This window comes from Amphibalanus amphitrite, unplaced genomic scaffold (genome assembly GCF_019059575.1).
Source record: "Amphibalanus amphitrite isolate SeventyFive unplaced genomic scaffold, NRLGWU_Aamphi_draft 001549F_arrow, whole genome shotgun sequence".
Classification (NCBI taxonomy): Eukaryota; Metazoa; Arthropoda; class Thecostraca; order Balanomorpha; family Balanidae; genus Amphibalanus; species Amphibalanus amphitrite.
In genome coordinates, this window is record NW_024883042.1 from 86,827 (window position 1) to 93,114 (window position 6,288).

At 50.3% G+C, this 6,288-nt stretch overlaps 1 long non-coding RNA gene across 1 annotated transcript; it reads left to right on the forward strand.

The window, feature by feature from the left end:
• Nucleotides 1–1,500: 1,500 nt before the first annotated feature.
• Nucleotides 1,501–2,811, forward strand: LOC122373772. Its single transcript, XR_006255105.1, has 2 exons — nucleotides 1,501–1,793; nucleotides 2,582–2,811. It is a non-coding gene; the product is annotated as an uncharacterized LOC122373772 (long non-coding RNA).
• Nucleotides 2,812–6,288: the final 3,477 nt, after the last annotated feature.

Sequence of the window (6,288 nt, forward strand, 5' to 3'; positions counted from 1 at the left end):
CATGCATATAGCTGATGAAATGTGTTCTCAGAACCCTCAGAACAGTTAGCCAGTCACAGGTGTTCGGCGCATACCACCAACACCGCATGCAGTCGATGTTGCATGCATTTGAAATGTCCAATACATTATCTTTCATTGCGCAGGTAAGGAAGCGTCTTTTGCATTTGCGTCTTTGTGATGTACTGAGAATGTGTAAATGGGTGCCCGATTTATCCAGAGCTGAGACATGACTCACTTGATGGATCCTTCGTTATGCAATGTAGCATAATGGCTGAACTATGTTGGCTTTAGCTGGCATCGAACCACATCAGAACATGGTCACGTTTAATGCAAACCTGTCGGGTCAAAGAACCAGCGACAGTGTATTTGCACTTCAAAAGCTGATGTTATCGTCATGTCTTTGACACGTTAGCCGACTAGTGCCTCGTTACACCGGTATGTACAGCCGGAGCCGGCCAGGCTGATCAATTGAGCTCAAAGAGAACGCTTCCACTCAGCGACATTTCCTAGTTTCCATGCACAAGCCACAGCAACACGCAGCATCTCTCGCTGGGGTCTGCCGCTCGCATGTAAGAAATGCAGGAAATGCAGAAAATGCAAATGCATGCAGGAAACGTAAAGAGCTCGAACAGCTGCAGGCAAAGTGCAGGGGAGAGCTGCAGCGGTTTCGAGAATTTCTGGACATTTTTCAGATGTCTCTCCCTCTTACTTCTAGTATTTGGCAGCATGGGCTGAGGTGTAGCCATAAAAAGCAGGCACCGATTTAACTGATTTAGTTACTCACTTCTCACTTTGTTGCAATGTGAATCAGGAGAATCGTACACGCACCAAATACCATGGCATTATATGCATAATATAATGGTGAATGTTTGCAGTTTGACAAAAAGCATGTTGTCCGACCAGTCCTGCTTCTGCCTGGAGATAATCAGGGAGCCTCTCTCCTGCAACCCAATTGCTGTAAAACTAACATACGAGCGCCTGCCGGAATGCAGTTCTGCGACGAGACGCGACCTTCACACAGTCGTTGTAAGGTAACGTAAAGTCGGATAGAACAGACGAATCTGGTCAACGTCCTGCTGCAGCCCAAAGGTGATCTGTTCCTGCCGATTGCTCATGTTGGAAGCAGCCGTGCACGTCCCCACACTGAGAAACACATTTTAGAACTTATACTGATAGTACTCACCTGAGTACCTTCGATGGTTTCCATTTTGCCGCTTTGAGGAATTGGTCTTTCCCGAGAACTGTGCATGGTCTCCACTTCGGTTTCAGGAGTGGATTTGGTCTTGACCGAGATAGTTTAGTACTGGAAGTTGTCTAGCTACCCGTGTAACGCAAACAGTCGGTCTGCGGTGAGATTCGAACCAGCAGTCATTCGGTCAGAAAGGATGGTAAACTTCTCACTTTTTTCCTTATAGTTCTCGCAGCTGACGTGTTTTGACGACAGATGTCAGCACAGAAGGAAACTAAAGGCGTAGGTGGCGCTGTGTTAAGAGTAGCAGTTTGAATTGCTGCGATACCATTTTCGCTTAGGAAAATAGCAATTATTGATAAAAATGAAACATGTATTTTTCAGTAGAAGAAATAATTTTTAATGAAAAAGAGCCTTACTATATGACACGATGTTTATCGATTTTAACAGTTCAAAGCACTTTAAATGGATATCCCTAAGGAGCATCTCTATAATGCCTCAGTGCTTCCGGTCCTTCCTTTCTCGAAAGCACTGCGACGGCTGCCGGCAGCGTGGTTGTTCCTTTGGCGAGTTGGTGTCTGGCGCACAGCGCGAACGTCTCATGGTGAGTTTGTTTTCTGTATGTCTTAATGTGCACATAGGTGGGCCCTATTACTGATTAGGGTGTCTCATACCGTACGCTCCCTAGATCTGTTGTCCAGTATTGGCTGTTAATGGCCGTCTGCACCCAAATCGCGTTATCGTTCATATCATGATCGATAACAAGACTTAGGCCGACGACGAATGTGTCTATGGGACGGTATTTTTGGATTAAAAGTTGCTATTGGGGAGGGTGGGAGGGGATCGTTTGCCACAGCCTGTCGCTTCGTTTCCACCCTTCCGCACTGTCCGCCGCCTCTGAGCGCGCGCCTTGGACTGCCCGACCTGTTTTGCGGCCTGTGTACTGTGCGTGTCTTATCTCGCCTCGGCCGCAGCCCGGTCCCCTCCCCCTGGACCCGGGTCGTCAACCGCGCCACGACTCGGGTCTCCTCCCACCCCTCTGCCCCTCCCTCCCTCCTCGTTCTGGCCATCCTCCGCTCCCTCTATTCGAGCCCCAAATCAAGCTAATAGGTGGGCCCTATTACTGATTAGGGCGTCTCATACCGTACGCTCCCTAGATCTGTTGTCCAGTATTGGCTGTTAATGGCCGTCTGCACCCAAATCGCGACCTACTCTGGGAGGTGGTAAAATCTGTGTGCCATTGCCCATTTTTGGGATATAGGTTGCGATTGCCATCTGTTTGCCAGTGTTAGCTAAATCTGCTTAAATGCCAATTCGTGTGCTTTGAGGATATGGCTCAGAAATTAAGCGTTTCTGCCGTTTCTCTAATATTTGTCTTACTCTCCCTTTCAGAGCAAGAAGCCGTAGAGACGATGCTCTCAATGTTGGACACCGAAGTGAGGCAACTCATCGGGCACAACGCCAAAATGTCCCTGTTGTGTCCTGCTCCTGGGTCACGCGTGTCGCGCCTTGACAGCCGTGACCTTGAACGACCTTGACCGGCCGGGCCGGGCCGAGCGGCCGAGGGTCAGTATCGTCCGAGCGGCGCTGGTGTCAACACAGCTGAGTGCCGCGAGGTGAGGTGAGGCGTGTTCGCCGAGACGGTCCGGCCACAGTGAAATAGTGAAATAGTGGTGTAATCGATAATATGCGTGGCCAGTACGCGAGTGACATTGACCCTGTGCGCGACACCGATTCAGAGACGCACATAAGTTAACCCTATTCCTGGCGGGGGGGGGGGGCCTCAGGAGCCCCCCCCCTGAGGTTTTTTGGTTATATCTCCCAAACGCGTTGAGCTAGGAAGCTCAAATTTTCTGACTTTTCCTAAAAGGCTTCTACGCAACATGTCTGAAAATTTTGAGTTGATCTGACCTCAGGTCAGGTCACCAGAGGCGGTTTGGTGACGCTACCTCAGAAAAGTTTGCAATCACGCCAGAGCTAGAGTTTTTGACCGATCAATTTCTTCTCTTCAGGGTTTAGTTAGGGTACCAGTATGTGCAATTTGTATATCTCGGAATTTTGATATCGGTGACCTAAGGTCAGGTCAATTTCGCGACCTCCCCATTATAAGTCAATGGGGGAAAAATCAACTCCCTGTTTTTACCACTAAAACGGGTCGGAATGGCCCCATATACCATACATGACTTCATATACGGTCAACCTTCACTACCTTGAGGTCTGTTTTGCTGTTGGGCAGCTGTGAGGTCATGTGACGTCATCAAAGGTCACCAAAGGTTTTTGGCCAATAACTCCGTACAGGAACAAGATACAGACGCGTGGATGGTCTCATTGTGTTCAGCTCGTCAAGACGCATCGAATGATATACATGATGACCTCGAGGTCACGTGACCTGAGGTCAACCTTTGACCTTGACCTTTCGAGGTCAACATACCTATATATCATTCGATGCGGATTGACGAGAGGATCACGATGATGCCCTTAGTTTGTTCCTATCTTGACTAATTCGAAAGTTATTCGAGAAAAACTCTCTCCATATCTAGTGCCGCCATTTTGACTTTTTCGACCCCTGTGACGTCATCTTTGACCTGACCTGAAAATGACCTTAGTAAAAATTGTAGATCTTGGCCGTGCGTATCCGATGTTGTTTACCGCTTGTCGCTATCTTGCTTCGTTCTCGAGATCTCAGGGGGGGGCCGAATCGGCCCCCCCCCCCCGCCAGTTTCTTGTCCCGGCGGAGCCCGCCAGGAATAGGGTTAACACCGTCGTGTCGGATCGCTCGTACCGGTGCAGTGATGGGAGACAACGAGCAGCTGGAGCGTCTGATGGCGCTCTTGGTTCAGCAGTCAGCAGGCTGCCATGCTGGAGTAGCTCCTCCCCAGCCAGATGCAGCTACCAGCTGCGCAAACTGTCTAGAGCGGCCAACCGGCTGTCGTCGCCTCCGCCGCTCCTATGGCTAGACTTCGGTCTCGCATGGACTCCCGTCGGTAGTGTTCACATGCCAGCCCATACATTTTACCTGTATTAACTTTTTAATGTCTGTGCCTGTGTAACTATTGTACGTGCCTGTACTTAACAGTGTTTGAATTGTACATCGTTCGCACAGTCTGTGGACCGTGGGGAGCGCCGCTTGACATGCATTTTTGCACTTACCTGCATTCCGTGTTAAAAGTAAAGTAAAGGGACTGAGCTGTCGTGCACCGGGAGATATTATGGTCTCTTGCTAAACGACTCGTTGAAACTCAGCACGCCGGTCGGTACTGACTGGGGCGGCAAGCGAAAGGGTTTGGGCAGCTTTTGAAACAAAATGTTCGCATCGAATGACTGCATCGCATGTTCTGTTCCAGAGTGAGTTTTTTGACATCTGACACAATAAATATACATGCCTGTTCTTTACCTTGTTTATGCATGGAGGGAATGGTAAGGATCGAGAACGCGGATGCTGTGCCATGAAAAGCTGGCACTCTACAGGGAGGGGAGGGGGGATGGGTCGTGAGCGCGAATGCCGTGCCAGGAAAGCCGGCGCTCTTAAGTTGTAAAGTTCTCGGAGACCATACAGGATCATATTATGAGCGGGAATTGTGTTCGTTTATGATCTCATGACCTGGTAAAGGTTCTCATGGGAGATCATCCCGCAGTATAAGAGTACCTTATCCGGGCAAAGTTCTCGTTCAAGATAGCACACCATTCTCACTCGAGAACGTTACGGGAAAAACCTGAGAACTTTACCAAACTGGAGACCAACAACTGTAAACAAAGTTCTCCCCAATTGAGGCTCTCATACAAGACCAGAACGACCCCTGCATGGTCTCCGAGAACCATGGATAGGCTTGAGTGTTTCTCAGTGGCAGAGCCCCAGGAGTTGGGAATTCCAGCGGGCCTTTGAACGTCCGAGACGAATGGAGACAAAGCACTATAATCTGGCTCCGCCATTTATTCGACGGTCCCACCGGCTGCTGTTCAACAATTGTATCTATTGAAAGTTGCATTGTGAGGACGATCAGCGCTTCTTCCGAGTGCCACCGAAGGGCCAAGTTGGCGAATAAAGGCTGACATCGAGGCGAACTTGTCCAATTCACCGTCAGAACTCGTCAGAGTGCCGGCGGCGGGCCGTCGGACTGTCTCCCGGCCCAGAGGCGGCCCGTCGAGCTCCCTCAGCCGGTGGGGACGACAATAAACAAGGCCATTTTCGCCGGTCTCCCCCTGCTGTCGAATGGCCGACAGGTCTGTTCCGGAACCCCCAGGGGGCTGCCGCGGAGCTGTTGCAGCTACCGGCCGTTGGAGCTGCCACAGCCACCAGAAAAGCTGCCTCAGCCACTGCGGTAACGGCCAGCGCTGCGGCTGATCGCTGTTCTGTCCAGACCTGACAGGGGCGGACGGCAACTGGGCTCGAACCGTGCGTCGGACAGCTCGAATAAATCGGCACCGCGCTCGGAACCGGGCTGCGAATGGTATTGGCGACACGGGTCGTCTCTTCCCGGTGCAGAACCGGTCCAGATGTCACCGCTAATGACCCTGTCTCCGGCGGGGGCACCGCTTCGACCTGTCTCCGGCGGTAGCACCACTCCGATCACAGACAGCTGAGTCTCGAGAGCGGGCGGAGAGACGGCCTTCAAAGCGTCGCTGTCCGCTTTCAGCATTGTCAAGTGCCCGCCTGTGTCTGAAGGGATGGGCGGATACATCCCTCTGTTGTTTCCAGATGACAACAGAAGGTCTGACTTGATATGTTATATGACAACTTTGAAGCAAGCAGCGACTAACTTTACCGCAACAAAAACAATTTATCTGTCCAAATGCAGCACAAAACGATTCCAAGAATGAAATCTTGCTCATTTATTCGGGGAGTTCCACCTCAACAATAGCCAGAGTTTTTCATGACACGAGACTGATGAATATGTCAGAACACTTGTAGATATGTCGGTCATGGTGCCTGTCGGTGCTCACAAGGCATGCGCGACCTCTTCATGTAAATATTTCTCTCCTCATTGAATCAGAGCCTGCACAATGCACATACCGATATTCACCTTCTAAGCGTTGTAAAATTCAACTGCATGTATAAAACATGACAGAAATACCTCTCGCAAGCCAATGCACGGTAATAT